This window comes from Microtus pennsylvanicus, chromosome 19 (genome assembly GCF_037038515.1).
Source record: "Microtus pennsylvanicus isolate mMicPen1 chromosome 19, mMicPen1.hap1, whole genome shotgun sequence".
Classification (NCBI taxonomy): domain Eukaryota; kingdom Metazoa; phylum Chordata; class Mammalia; order Rodentia; family Cricetidae; genus Microtus; species Microtus pennsylvanicus.
The window spans coordinates 3,957,552-3,973,859 of NC_134597.1; the positions used below are offsets into that span (position 1 = coordinate 3,957,552).

Consider the following 16,308-nt stretch of genomic DNA (forward strand, 5'->3'; position numbering starts at 1 on the left):
AAGTACAACCTGTCTGCCAATCCTGCACAGGAGCCCAGTTCTTAAAAGTCGGTGAACTTGTAAATCATATTAAGGACCCAAAGGGAACTGCTTCCCACAGCTTGTCCGTGAACGGCACGTACACCCACCGGCCTAGACAGGCCAAGGAACTTCTCCACCTCTCCCCAGTCTTAATAAATCATAAGTCTCCAAAGGTGTGACTATTATTCTTCACATTCTAGAAACTCAAGGGACCGTGGTCACCTTCCACCAGTAAAATTTGACAGATTAGCTCAGAATAGGTGTTGTGCTTAATTCTCCAGGCCACAAAGTCCAAAAACATCACTGGGAAAAAAAGCAAGACAAACTTGAACATAACTGCTCCAGGCCAACACAAAAGAACCCTTATGCAGAAGCAAACAGTGGGCTTATTCAGTGTCCCATCACCCAGTCCTGTCGGCAAAAGTGGGTCTAAGTCGCGGTGCTCGGCAAGCAGAGTGTCACCGCGTGATACAACCAAGGCAGGGCCCCTGGAACCACCAACACTGGAGCCATGTCCCTATCCACGAGATTTATGCAAATTGTTCTAAATCCCTTCTGTGTGCTTGCAAAGGCTCTTCTGAGATCTTCAGACAATGGCTTTTCTGTCTTTCGGAAGTACCAGGGCTCCTTGGCCCGCCAATGTCAGGAATAAATTTATTAACAAGTCACTGGAATGGGAGATGGTCTCCAGGAAAGCAGCTGGATGGTCACCGCACTAACACCGATACTCTTTCCACTTCAGCCGAAAACCTGGATGGTCACCACACTAACACTGATACTCTTTCCACTTCAGCCGAAAACCTGCCCCTATCAATGTCCTAAACCCCGAATTAGCTGGTGTCCTTTGCTGTTCAGTAACGGAGGGAAAACAAGACCACTAGCCAACCCAGCCATGATTAATGGTGCTGGTAACCACTGACCAACCCAGCCATGATTAATGATGCACCTCCAGGTTTTAGAAGAGGAGGCCCTGTTGGTGGGAAGGTGAAACCATGATGAACACTCTTAGAAAAGGTATCACCAAGCCCCTTCTACCGCCACTTCTAGAGGGGTGTCGTTCCTCCCATCACGGTAAAAACCCTACATCCTTAACAGGCTACTAATTAGGCACGGGAAAGGGGGACTGTGCACATGCCGGCCTAAGTTTCTAGTGGTTTGGTTTTGTTTTCTTATTATGTTTTTTTTTTCTTTAAAAGGCAATGAAACTTTCTACACAATGAACTCGGCTTGCTGTCTGGATGCATGCTTGCACATTTGCTTAGTTCACTACAGTACACACTTTATATGAACGACACCAGGCAGTGCTGTCCGGGACAGCACGTACCTCCCTGGCCTGAATCCCCATGGCACCATAACTTCCTGATCCCCAAAACATAAATCATGCAATGCTCCTAGTCAGAACCGGACCTCTTTGAGAGAAAAAGCAAACTCTTCACTTTGTAACCCATCCAGGGCCCAGTCACTAGAGGACACAAAGGCAAACAACCCCTCTGGGGGGCCAATATTGCAAAGTCACCCCCCCCCATAGAATGTAAGAATGTATCCCCTAATTTACAAAGCATGGCTGGATCCTCACAGAAAGTCTGAAAGGACACATTATTTTTCCCATGTTACAAACGGGGAAATCAAGGTTCAGAAAGAGTCATGTACTTTCTTTCCCTAAGTCGGAGGAAAAGCCACTTTTCCCCCTTGCGTTTCTGTTTTCTCACTCTCCAGTTTCCTGTCCCCCGCATTATAAGCAGCTTCATCATGACCCAGCATGGAGGCAACATAGGGCACAAGAGTAAAGAACAACACTCTACATGCAGTTTGCCTCGCAAAGGCTGGGTCCGGGCATGGTGGTTCATACCCAAAAACCCACAACTTCAGAGACTAAGGCAGAAGGATCTAGAGTTTGAGAAGAGGCCAGATTCCACAGAATGACCCTCTATCAGATAAACCAGCCCGTTGTTGTGGGGTATTTGTACGACATGCAGGAGGAGAGGCAACAGCCATGGGACGTGTGGTAGAATGTAAAGTAACAGAACTGGGTTGATTTAACTTAGGAGAACTAGCTAGGAACAAGCCTAAGATATAGGTCAACTGGAAGAAACTAGAAGCGTTGACATCCTATTAGAAACGAGCGCGCGCCTGGCGGTGGTGGCACACGCCTTTAATCCCATCACACCTGCAGAGGCAGGTGGATCTCAGTGAGTTCAAGGCCAGCCTGGTCTACAAAGCAAGTTCAGGGACAGGAAGGGCAGTTACAGAGAGAAATCCTGTCTTGGGGGAGGGGAGGGGTCTCTGTGTCATTATTTGGGAGCTGGCTGGCAGGGTAGAGAAAGACTTGCTATAACCGGTGAAAACCAAGAGGCCGTTGGTGTCAGACTGGCCTTACACAGGGTACAAGCTTGACCTCTTGACTCACTGGCTGGCCTGGATTCTCTGACTGCCTCTCATTTCCTAGTCGATACAAGAGGTGAAAAAGAGGAAAGTGTTAAGTACCAACAAAGCCCGGAATTTAAAGCACTCAATAAACGCCATTCATCATCATTTTTGTATTTCTTATCCAAAAGCATTTGTCTTCTACCATGACCGCACGTCTAAACGATGAGTAGCCTACTTCACAATTCAGAAGACAGAACTAAGAGAGAAAAGGGGAAGTCAGGGCTCTAGAAGATGCTCACCAAAGCCCCAACCGAACACCAAGGCCATAGTAACACATCAACACACTTCTCACAGCTTCCCTAAGGCTTCTCTTGAAAACGGTGTGGTAAGTGGTAAACAATCATGCAGGAATTTGCCGGAGACTGAGACCCATTGACACCCATCATTCTTAACACAAAGAACCATGGAACTGGGAGATCATTTCTTAAAACTTAGCACCAGTCTCCTGGATCTCACGTGTAGTCACCTCATCTACTGCCCACTCGGCAAACACTAGCTGGCTATTTGGAATTTCCATTTTGGCTTCTACTCACACCCTTCCCTCCCCCTCCCCCACGTCCATCCTCCCCCCCCCATCATCCCCTGCAAAGGAGGAGCAATCACACTGATGACCATATAAAGTTGCAGTGAGGGCTGGAGAGAAGATGGCTCAGGGGTTATGAGCACTGACTGCTCTTCCAGAGGACCCAGGTTCAAAGCCCAGCCCTCACATGGCAGCTCCTAAGTGTGTATAAATCCAGTCTCTGGGCGATCTGACACCTTCACACCACTGCACATAAACTAGAGTTGCAATGAGACCTACGATGTGCTGAAGGAGCTCTGAGAAGATACGTGCTGGACAAAGTTATCCAGAGAAATGGCCTTTCCTTCTAAGTCAAACAAGGACACCTGATCAGTGCACGCTTCATGATCGAAGAGCCTGCAGTTCAGACCTAGCGTATTCTTGGGCTTCAGAAGATTTGTCAAACTTGAGACAGTTCCAGATGGCACACCTAAGTACACACACACACACACACACACACACACACACACACACATTTGGGTGTATGCCTCTTACATAATAACATGTAAATATATACAAGTAAAGCACTATTCACTTAATTACTTGATGTTATCATTACTTATCATTATCTTATTCTTTATCGTCTGCGCTGAAAGACTGAAGTGCAAAGGAGTCTAACATTACAACAAAAATTGTACTGCTTTACATAAATGAAGTAATCCAAATCTAAGAAGAGAGTTCTTTGCAAGTGACTATGAAATATCATTTGATATTTAAATCAGCACAGTAGAGTACTTTGTATTCAGTCAGATAACATGTAGCAACAGTTCCAAACAAGACAAAAAGAAGCAAGGGGGGTGGGGGCCTGCATGGCTGTTACTCCCATACACCGGGAAAGGTCTAATAGGATTTAACTTAGAATAGAAATTTCAAAAGCCCATGCTATGAGATGGTAACATTTGAGCATCATGAACTACGCAATATGCTTTAATGAGATAAGCATTAGTCACATCTATGTGACTAGCTCACCAATAACATTTGTAAAAGATACACAAACTAGGTTACATTTTTTTTTAAAAAAGTAACATAATGACACAACTTCAGTAATTAGCTTTTTCATAAAGGGAACAAAAATATAACAGGAAGAACCAGAAAGGTATCTTTCAGAGTAGATAAACCCTGTCATTCCAACAGGCAGTAGCATTGCCAATAGCAGGGGGAGATTTCTACACATAGGAGTGTTTATTAAATCCGCCTGCTTACCCTGGAGTCAAGCCACAGTGCCGTGCTCATTCCTTTCACAAACTGCAGTGGCACGTACTTGTGCTCTCGAAATAGTCAGTAGGTGTGACAGAGCAGGGACAAATCCAGCACAGCTGGGTATGGTGATCCCCGTCCCTGAGAGACAGAGTCAGGAGATGAGGAGTCAAGACCCTTCGCAACACTTGGCAAGTTTGTTTGAGACCACCTCGAGATGGAAGAGATCCTGTCTCAAGAGGGAAAGAAAGAAAGAGAGAAAACTGGGTCACTCCTCTCAGGAGGCTCTGAAAATGTGTGGCTTCCTCAGTTCGTGCCAGCCTCTCTCTGCCAAGGGACCCTCAACTGATAACTCAGGGTCCCTATGAGTGAGCCATAGAGAGAGAATCTGGTGAATCCTTCAGAAGTACTGAGACTGGGCACTTGCACCCACATGTCCATACCACATGCAGATGCACGCACATACATGTAATTAAAATAGTTTTGAAAAGATGAAAGGCGCATCCAAAAGCAAAAGGAACTTTTTAGGCCCCTGAATTCAGAATCTCTGGAATGGCCATAAGTATATTATAGTTAAATTACAATATTTCTCCCACAAGCTGTGTGTTTGAAGACTTGGTCCCAGTTAGTGGGGATGCTGTCTGGGAGGAAGAGGGTCCTAGTTGGAGGAAGTCTGGTGTGGAGGGCAAGCTCTGAAGTTTATTGTCTGGCCCTTCTTTCTGTCAAGTGTCTGCTTCCTGACAGGAACAAGCTCCCACCACCTCCAGAGCCAAGAGATCCCCTTGCTGCTATACCCTCCCCACGACAAACTATATTCCTCTGAACACCAAACTCCTCCCTCCCTTAGACTGCTTTAGCTAGGTATTTCACCAACAGTGATGAGAGAAACAGATATAACTATATCTTTAAAACTGTAAGCTGGGTGGTGGCAGCAGGGCATGCCTTTAACCTAGCACTAAGGAGGTGAAGGAAGAGGCAGGCAGATCCCTATTGTAATGGTCTGTCCTGTCTCTTTAAGAGACAAGCCATGCCCACTCCCTCCCTGTCCTCTGAGGCAGGCAGATCTTCCTTCCCTGCTTGCAGCCTGAGTTCCTCCCTTTTCTGTCTCCCTCTCAAATAGGCAGCTTCTCCCTTCTCTCTCTTTCTCTCCCTCCCTCCCTCTCTCCCTCTCTCCTTCCCTCTCTCCTCTTTTCTCCTTCTCCCTCTTCCCTTCCATAATCCACTAAATAAATATACAACCTCACTCTGCATGGCCTGCTTATCCGCCTGTCTCTCGTTCGCCGCATGTTTCCCTGCCTGGGACCAGCCACCTTTGGAGACCTGTGGTGTGGTCTTGTAGCATGCCCATCTGTCTGTCTATCCTCGTGACCTGCTGCAGCCACTAGGGGAACTGCACTGTCCTTGCCTGGGACTGGCTGCTCTTGGGACCTGCAGCGTTTCTACCACTGCAGCCGCCAGGGATCCTGAAGCATTTTTAATTAATCCATTAAACCTATGAGTGTGGGGCCAGCCTGGTCTACAGAGCAAGTTCCAGGACAGTCCAGACTACACAGAGAAACCCTGTCTCAAAAAAAAAAAAAGAAAGAAAAGAAAGAAAAAAGAAAAATTATAAAAATAACAAGAATAGCATATTTTTAAAACTATCCATAAGATTACATTGGGTGGGGGCGCAGAGCGACCAGCTTGACAGCAGCTGCCACAAACAAGACCCAGTCCAGCTGTCCTTCAAGGGTGTCTCCCAACTCACTTCCCCAACTCATCTGAGAAGTCAAAACAACTGCAGGATTGCTTACCCAAAAGATTACCTGAAATGATTATTTATCTTTGATATGTAAAAACCAGAAAAGGAGCCAGGCAGTAGTGGCGCACACCTTTAATCCCAGCACCGAAAAGGAAGAGGCAGGTGGATCTCTGTGAGTTTGAGGCCAGCCTGGTCTACAGAGCGAGTTCCAGGATCCAGGATAGGCTCCATAGCTACTAAGAAAGCCTGTCTCAAAAAAAAAAAAGTGACTCATCAAAAGCAGGCCATTGTGTGTACACGTGAAAGCCAGCATGGGGTAACGAGAATGAAGGAGCCAGGGGAACCTGTGTCTGCCTGAGGAACCAATGTAAGAGGACCTAAACCTCGAGGAAAAGTGTGCCTGGGGTTGCAGCCCAGTCTTTCTCCGTCCTCCGGCACTGTAGGCTACACGGCTAACATTACCGTTCTCAGACTCCTTTGCAGCTATATGGCCCAGGGCCTGTCAATCCGAAGAACTGTGGAGGCACTGTCAAGGGAAAGACTCCGAGCTCAGGTCACTAGCAGACACCGTTGTTGATAATGACTGGTTTTCCGGTGACGCTGTCCTGCCCTCCCAGGTCGTTCATAGCATGTCCTCCAAAACATCCCTCCACTTGGCAGGAGACATCCTGACTGTGTAGGAGGCCACAGCTCCCTTGGTGGCCTGCTCTGCTCTGAGGCTCTGGAAGTAATTCCTAAGAGTTCAACCTCAAGTCTGTTTCTTCACCCACCCAACAAATTCTATAAGCCATTTAATAGTCTGTAATAAATCTCCCTCTGCTGAAACCAGCCGGGGAGGATTCTGTTCCCCGCAAGTCAACCTTAACTGATACAATCACTTATTGCAGAAGAAAGTTTGGAATTCCTTAAAACCACAGTTACCATTGCCTTGAGGGAAGAAAGAGGTATCTCATCAAATTTACAAAAATCATTTTTTACTGAAGTCACCGAATCACTCAGTCGAGCCCTCTGTTAAGTTTAGGTTCTCGTAAGTGAAGAGCTGTAATTACACAAGAAGTGACTGAGGTATAAATCGGCATATAGACAAAATGCCGAGTTAAGCGTTCCTCAACCACAACATTTCTGGGCAATCAACCCTCAAAGGTTCCTGTCACTCAACAATTCACTTCCCAGGCACCCGAGGGCCCACAGGGTAATTAACAGGCAGGTCACTTCAGGGTGCTGCCGATGCTCATCAGAACAACTCTAACTTGTGACTCTCTGCTGCTGCAGACAACTCTAAACCACTCCAAACCATCGCGATTAAAACCCTGGTATTAAGAAGCAAAGTGTAACAGTTAAGCAATCGATGGTGGTGTTTCAGCTGTGGGTTATGTTACGCCAAAAAGGCTTTAAACACACTTTCAACTCTCCCATTGTTATTAAGCTAAAACGTTCCGTGGAGGAAGGACTGAGAAGAGACACCGTGAAGATTTTCTAAGAGACACACTTTTCTATCTACATGCCTATGCCTTATAAACACGCCAGGAGCTGCTGGCATTGCCAGGAGCCCACAGCATAAGTTTGGAAGATCTTGGGACCCAGCCAGGCCTAATGACCTCAGGCCAGTTAGTTAACATCTCTTGAGTTTTTAAATCTGTGCTTACAAAATAGGCAAAATGATAAGAAACCCTAGCTTCTCCCTTTCAAATGGTTACCTAACAGCCAATTAGAATGAAGAAAAAGTATCCTCATAATCTCAGCTGTTAAGGGTTGACAAGGATTAGTATCAGCTACTGCCAAATAAAGCAAGCTGATAACAAGACCGCAGGACACTTCTGCTCTCAAAGACAAAAGGAAGGTAACGGGCCCAGACTATAGATAACTAGGTAACTGAACTCAGACCTAGATAACAAAAGATGACAAATTAAAGAGAAAAATAGTTCCATAAGAATTGGAGGGTTAGGAGCATATTTTCGTCAGTGGACTGTGTGATTAGCATATAAAAAGCCTGGCTTCTATTCCCAGCGCTGCACAAAACCGGGCATTGGGGCTCACACCTACAAAATGCTACGGACTGTCTGCTGTCTCATGAGGAAAACTGGAGAACAGGCCAAGACCAAGGAGCTGCCAACAGTATCCTCACACGCCTAGCATGGCTTGGGAAGAATCCCGTCACATTCAAAGCAGGTCACGCTGACTGCCCATTATCTAAACTGAAGTGAACATGGCCCCTCATCCTATCCCCTCATTACTGCCTTCTTCCGAATCACGTCACACTCCAGTCTCTGCTTGGCAGAGTCTAGTCACTGCTACAGGCCTTGTCTGCAAGGGAAGATGGAAACCGAGTTGACCCTACGCAGAGAGAGGCGGGGCTGCTTTTATGAGGATTTGCTCCAACACAGAAAGCTGGACCAAAGGATGATGGGTAACTGGAACCGTCAGAATGAACTTGATTGGGTAAAGTCACCAGACATACCCCTTGCTTTCCAGCCAGCCTTATTGTCAGGTCCCAAAGAAACCTGGGACAAGCAGCCATGTGTGGCTCCCCTTAGCACTTCTCTCTCTTGCTCCCCACCCTAAATCCAGGAACTGGGCTTCCTGTTCCTTCACCCAGATCCTGTCGGTCATGGACTCGCTTTGCTTCACCCTTGGTCCTCAGCTCCTCTCTTCATCCAACACTGTCCCTGTCCTTTCTTCCTCTTCTGCTCTCTCCAATCCCTCTTCTCACGGCCTGGTCTACTCTACTGGCCTTGTTCAGTCTGGACTCAGCCGGATGCCTATAGCTGCACTCTCCCTCAATCTACAGGCAACCTTACCTAGGAGCGGCCCTGCCCTAATTCCATGCCCTGTTGAGAACACTGGAGATCAAGCACAGGCTGATCTGTCCCAAGTCCATGCCTTCTCCTCGGGGTCAGAGTCCAGTTGGTCAGGTTGCCTCGGAGCAGGTTTCTCAACCTTTGCTGTAGGACCCACGATCATTCTTTGTTGCTAGGTAGGATTTTTTTAATTATTATTATTTTGGTTTTTCGAGACAGGGTTTCTCTGTAGCTTTGGAGCCTGTCCTGGAACTAGCTCTTGTAGACCAGGGCTGGCCTTGAACTCACAGAGATCCGCCAGCCTTTGTCAGGATTAAAGACATGCTGCTAGGTAGGATTTTACTGACATTCTTAACCTCCTCCCACTAGGTGCCAATAGCATCAGGATGGGACAACCAAACAACTTCTCCAGACATTGTCAAATTACCTCGGGTGGGAGCGGAAGGAAAGGGCTTCACTCAACCCCCAGCCGTCAAGAACACGGGAACTAGTGATTGCTTCATGTGCGCACTTCCCATCACCTATGAAGGCTGGAGCTGACAGACAGGCACTGACAAGATCCTCTCCCAGGGGAAAGGACCGATTAACAGTGAGTGGCCAGTATGTGTTGTATCATGAGGACACACCCTTCCACACAGTATATACCGAGGTAACATCTATGGACTGGATCATTTTAGTTTTGGCCACTGCAGCATCCTGGCTGCTTTGAACCCTTAATTCCACACAAGGCCTAGTGCTCAGACTCTCAAAGCAGATCTCATGAAAACACCACTAAAGTTCTTTAAGCTGAAAAGCCATTAATTCCTCTAATTTTCGGAGGAAGAAACAGAGGTATTCCAGGTTCTTAAATATGTAGCTATATGTTATAAAGTCAGAAAGGACACCAAAATCCAGGCATTTGAATACTCTTTTCAACACTCATGAGGGGGTCTGAAGCCCTCTGATGAATCCTGCCCCTGGACCACACTAGGCATGAAATTCAAGTCTTTGTCACTTAGAATCATCACCTGCCTGATGAAGAATATTACTCTCCAGTATTATATGCTGAACTTAGTCTCAATTTTTATAGCATAGAAATTACAGTATAATTAGGAGCCAGCTGCAATTGTAATTATCCCTCCCAATATAATTTGTTACATATTAGCAAGTGTCAAATTACTACGGCTCCTTACATGAATAACACCTGATTGCACTGTCCTGAAGACAGGAGAGCATATTCCTGTTGGAGAACAAAGAAATATAAAGCACAGGACATATTTATTAAGTACTGAAAGGCCCTACTTAAGCTATCACAACTTACTAGAGGCCAGACAACATCACAAAAACTTAGAATGGTTTTCTGAGAGAGAACATCTGAGTGCCTGTAGAGGGAGAGAAAGCAAAGGAACAATAGAGAAACTGCTTCTACTAAGTGACACATCTGTTCAAAACAGGGCTGGACACCAACCTCCTCTAAATAAAGCAGAGTTGAAATTCAGATGAAAGCAAAAGAAAAGCAGCATTCTGAGCAGCCAAGAGCCCTATCCGGGGGCTGCGCCTTTCTACTCCACTGGGCACTCCGCTACACTCCTGCACACCCCAGGAACTTTTTTTTTTCAATTTATTTATTTATTAAGAATTTCTGTGTCTTCCCCGCCACCGCCTCCCCTTTCCCTCCCCTTCCCCAATCAAGTCCCCCTCCCTCGTCAGCCCAAAGAGCAATCAGGGTTCCCTGCCCTGTGGGAAGTCCACCTCCATCCAGGTCTAGTAAGATGAGCATCCAAACTGCCTAGGCTCCTTCAAAGCCAGTGCGTGCAGTTGGATCAAAAACCCATTGCCATTGTTCTTGAGTTCTCAGTAGTCCTCATTGTCCGCTATGTTCAGCGAGTCCGGTTTTATCCCATGCTTTTTCAAACCCAGGCCAGCTGGCCATGGTGAGTTCCCGATAGAACATCCCCATTGTCTCAGTGTGTGAGTGCACCCCTCGTGGTCCTGAGTTCCTTGCTCGTGCTCTCTCTCCTTCTGCTCCTGATTTGGAGCTTGAGATTTCTGTCCGGTGCTCCAGTGTGGGTCTCTGTCTCTGTCTCCTTTTATCGCCTGATGAAGGTTAATATTCAGGAGGCCCCGGGGACTTTTGATGGGACTTCAAAGTCATGGCTAATACTCCCACAAAGCTTACCATACCCCTGGCTCTATTCTAAGCTTTGCAAACATAAACACATTGGACCCTCCCAACTGCCTCCCCCAGCAGGTGAAATGATGCCACTTGGTAGATGAGGCAATTGAAGCATAGACAATGTGCTGGAAAGTTTTTATGTCAACTTGACACAAGCTAGAGTGATCTGAGAGGAGGGAGCCACAACTGAGAGATGTCTCCATAAGATCAGGCCGTAGTTTTCTTAATTAGTGATCGATGTGCAACAATGTAACCCGTGGGGGGGGGGGGCATTCCTGGACTGGTGGCCCCGTGTTCTACAAGAAAGCAGGCTGAGCAAGCCACAGGGAACAAGCCAATAAGAAGCACCCCTCCATGGCCTCTGCATCAGTTCCTGCCTCCAGGTTCCTGCTGTGTTTGAGTTCCTGTCCTGACTTCTCCCCATGATGAAGTGGTTCCTGCCTCCAGGTTCCTGCTGTGTTTGAGTTCCTGTCCTGACTTCCCCCATGATGAAGTGGTTCCTGCCTCCAGGTTCCTGCTGTGTTTGAGTTCCTGTCCTGACTTCCCCCCATGATGAAGTGGTTCCTGCCTCCAGGTTCCTGCTGTGTTTGAGTTCCTGTCCTGACTTCCCCCATGATGAAGTGGTTCCTGCCTCCAGGTTCCTGCTGTGTTTGAGTTCCTGTCCTGACTTCTCCCCATGATGAAGTGGTATGTTATTTGTGTTTCATCATAGCAACAGAAACCCTAGCTAAGACAGACAGGTCGAGCAACTTGATGGGATGGCACACAGCACAGGGCAGAGTCTTTTTGCTTTATTTTGGTTTATTTTTGCTGCTGGTTTTTGGAGACAAGGTTTCTCTGTATAACAGTCCTGGCTGTCCTGGAGCTTGCTCTGTAGACCAAGCTGGTCTCACCCGCCCGGCTGGCAGAGTCTTAACAGGAACACAGATCCATGGTTTGAAGCAAAGCATTATCCTACTTCTCAGATGCATAGAACCAGCCTGAGATGAAGACAGCAAGAGTGCTCAGGTCAAAAGAAAGCCTTATTTACATAGCGATTCCATAGCTGCTGAACGCAAAAGGGGAATGGAAAGACACACAAGAATGGTTGCTTATAAATATTGAATTACTGAGCCGGGTGTTGGTGGCACACGCCTTTAATCCTAGCACTTGGGAGGCAGAGGCAGGTGGATTTCTGTAAGTTTGAGGCCAGTCTGGTCTACAGAGCGAGTGCTAGGACGGACTCCAAAGCTACAGAGAAACCCTGTCTCGAAAAAACAAACAGATAGATAGATAGATGTTGGATTGCTGTAAAATTTCAGGTGAGAACAATGGCATTGTGATCCTGCTGTTAGAAAATCATGTGAGGCTTGGAGGCATGACTTTATCGCAGCACTTGGGAGGAAGAGACAGGTGCGTCTCTGTGCATTCAACGTCTGCCTAGACAGTGTGTTCCAGGCCAGCCAGGACTACATAGTGAGAATCTGTTTCAAAAAGAGAAGAGATGGAAAAGAAAACAAAAGAAGGAGGTGAAGGGGGTAGGAAAGAGGAGGAAGGAAAAGAAAGGGGAGAAAAGGGAAGGGGATAAGATGGGAGGGCTGTTTAGGGGCTAGAGAGATGGCTCAGTAGTTAAGGGCACTGACATCTGACGTCCAGCATCCATACAGAAGTTCACAACCTGTAACTCCAGCCAAGGGCAGTCTGATCCATAGTGAGTTCCAGGCTCAAGGCTGTAGAGTGAGACCCTGTCTTTTAAAAAAAAAAAAAAAGCAAATAATAAACAGAAATCTTATTTAGATGTAGCTCAACAATGGAGGTGTGCCTGCCTTGTCCTGGGTTTAAAGGGATGAAAGAAAAGATAGATGAAAAGGGAGGAGAAATTCCCTTTGTAAATGCTACGAAAATGAAGTACTTCGAGAGGACACAATGAGCGAGGGGTGGGAGGAGTAAACCGTTTACTATAAACCGCTACATAGGGAAATAAAGGTTCTTGATACTATTTCTCCTTTGCATATTACGGGAAATAGCCACAAGGAAAATTCCAAACAATGTTGTTTTCCGTCAAAAATGGAGGCTAATCTCTCTTCCTCCGGGGGAGACTTTCCGACCAGATTCTCCTCAGTTGGTATTATCCGGACCTTTCTTATGGGATGCAATGGGATGTTTAAATTCTGACTCTTTCAACTAACAAGCAACATGAACTCAGGGATTTTTTTCTCATCTGTTAAAGGGGAGAAAGGGATAAAGAGTGCATGAAAAGTGTAGGCAGCCAGGCAGTGGTGGCGCCGCCTTCAATCCCAGCACTCAAGGCAGTGTAGGCGGATCTCTGGGAGTTCAAAGTCAGCCTGGTCTACAGAGTGAGTTCCAGAAGTCACTCCATAGCTACTGAGAAATCCTGTCTAGAAAAACCACAAAAAGAGAGGGGGAGAAAGGAGGGAAGGAGGAAGGAAGGGAGGGAGGGAGGGAGGGAGGGAGGGAGGGAGGGAGGGGAAAAATGCAGCAGCCTCACACTTTCAAGGACAGGACAGTCCAGCTGAATGAAGCAGCATAAGAGACCAGAGCAGGGGGAGACGGCATAGCTTTCTCTGAAGCAGAAGACTTGATCCAAATGGCAACAGGTCACACAGTTGATCCAATGGCACCTGTGAACTCACAATTAAACAACTACAGCTGAAGGAGAGGTCAAAAAAGGCGCTAGAAAAAATACACAGGTGATCATCTCGTCTGTAATATGAAGCGAGAAGGCTGGTTTTAAACACGGCACAGATGAGAAACCACACAGGAAGAAGCGGATCAACATAAACTATGAGTCAGTTAAATATCAAGCAGCTGAGAGGGCAAAAACAAGATGCAAACAGGGCAAAGGGGGCAAGGTTCTTGATTTAACTGTCCTCTCAGAACAAATCAATATGAAAAGGCTAATGACCCAGGAGAGAACCAGGCTAAAGGGCACCACCGGACTCGATTCGAGCTATTGAGACTGAAGATCTCCATGAGCCATGCTGCACAGAGGACCGAGGGCTGAGCGTGGAAGGTTGGCAGACAAGCAGAAGCTAGACTCATCCAACCCAAAGCCCACATCAGTGGGACGGAAACAGGGTATGAATGTGAAGAAGTACACGCATCTCTCAGAGATGAGCACAACAGTCAAATAAGAGAGCTGAGGGGCCGGGGGATAGTTCAGGCTGTGACGTGTTTGCCAGGCAAACTGAGTTCTCATTCCCAGCCCTCAGAAAAGACACCAAGTGTGGCCACGCCTGTATGCAATTCCAGCGTCCCTGAGTGGGGAGGGGCAGACATAGTGGATCCCACAGTTTGCTGACCCACTAGTCTGACTGAATAGGTGAGCTCAGGTTCATTGGAGACCAGACCTCCTTGTTTTTTAGAGCAACTGAGGAAGCATTAATACCCTGCATTAACTTCTGGCCTCTACAAGCATGTACACAAATTAATTCATTAACTTAGTTAACATTTAAAAAACTGAATATGAGAACAAGAGAAGGAAGGAAGGAGAGAGAGAGAGAGAGAGAGAGAGAGAGAGAGAGAGAGAGAGAATGATTGAACAAAGAAACACACGCGTGGTGGCACACACCTTTAATACTAACACACTTGGGTGGAAGAGGCAGACAGGTCCCTGGGAGTTCAAGGTCAGTCTGGTCCACAGATGGAGTTCTAGGCCAGGCAAAGTTACACAGAGAAACCACATCTCAATACCACCTCCCCCCGCAAAGAGAGAGAGAGAGAGAGAGAGAGAGAGAGAGAGAGAGAGAGAGAGAGAGAGAGAGAGAGAGAGAGAGAGAGAGAGAACTGTACAAATGGCTTAGGAAATGGTCCCCAAGAGCACCAGTTCCAAGAGGATGTGATTCTTACGCCAGGAATGAATCCTGGGGCTGAGCTCTGGTCTCTCATCTCTCTAAACAGCCAACCTTGCCTGAAAGATAGGGGATGGCACAGAAAAACTACAGAACTAGACCACAGGAGGCAGAAAGAAATAGTTATTGGGGATCAAACTGCCAAGATCATCACTTGGGGGGCCAGGTCACAGAGAGGAGCCGAGCAGGTTTTTCAGGACCATCAGCAGAGGGGAGAACTTATAGAGGCTGGCAGGACTGAGCTGGAACTAGGTGCCCCGCCAGAGTCAACTGGCCTTTGGGGAAAAGCTAAAGGCGGTTCTGGAAGTTCCTGGTGAACAGACACTTCCTTAGAGATCTGCTTTTCTCGCCAACAGAAACCTTTAGGCTTGTTAACCCAGCCAAAATCCTTCAGTTGAGGACAATGTCACGAGCTCTGCATGTGAGGGTGTGATTGGAACACAGATCTAGACACTAAATGTACTGACAGACAACTTTAGAACCAGATGTCTGTGTTTTCATGATGGACATGGCTTCCATCTATTCCTGATTTCAGCCTATCTCTTAGTTGTGTTTGTTATCACTTCCAAGGAGGGAATGTTACAGGGTCCTTGATAGGATGCTGCAGAGGACACTAGGGGAAGGTGTTTTTTCCTGCTCAAAAGAACGCAATCTTTCTCTGGCATTGGGTGGGCACTAACATTCTAAACTCGCCAAAACCAAAGAGTTAGTCCAACGAGGCCTAATCACCAGGCCAAAAAAACCCACCCTTAGGAAGGCCATGCTAAAGCTATGGGAGGAAAAATTATCCCTTTGATGGGATCACACACACCCCCACCCCCTTACAAAAAACCCTACCCTCAAAGCAGCCACTAACTGAACCATTCAGTTCAATTCTCTGTCGGTTTTTCGGAAGTATTCACACCTGTAGAACTTTCCCTTCTCCTTTTCTCTCTTTTTCTTCCAGATACTAGCCATGGCGTGGACATGCTTTCGAGCATTATGGGCTTTCTCACCCTTCCTCTGAAGCTCCTTCCCTACTACGCCTACTTCTGTCCCATGGATGTTTGTTTTGCCTCTCTATAGTTCAGTCCCATGCCCAACTAACTCAAAAGGCATAGGTCCCATCTTTCTTGGCAGGAAGCTGAGATTTACCACTTGTCTGCTCTGGGATCTTCCTTTTAAACTCTAAAAATAGTTGTCCTAAAGTCCATTCTTAAATTACTAACAAGACTAAAAAGCCCCAAGAGGGAACCCCAGCTTTCTTAGTAACAAATTAACCCCCTAAGTGGCGCTCCCAAAACCTTAAGTAACAATAGCACTCACTAGTCCTCACGTCACCTAACGGCCCAGGATACTTGGATCTGGCTGCAATGTTGTTTGGACTTGCTGGCAATTGTTCCTAAGTGCAACTGAACTTTCATAATCAAAAGGGACTGTTTGTCCAGGCTTCACCTTTGGAAGAAGCCTCTGTTTCACAAGAGACTCATCTACTTCAGATAGTCGAACACCACGTGTCATTAGCTGCTTACTTGTTAATTCCACCGGGTAATAATAGGACCACTACCACACTCTGA

The 16,308-nt window shown here is 46.7% G+C and overlaps 1 protein-coding gene across 1 annotated transcript in view; it reads right to left on the minus strand.

Moving 5' to 3' along the window:
* Slc25a13 (solute carrier family 25 member 13) overlaps positions 1 to 16,308 on the minus strand; it is a 166,978-nt gene that overhangs the window by 138,094 nt on the left and 12,576 nt on the right. The window lies entirely within an intron of this gene.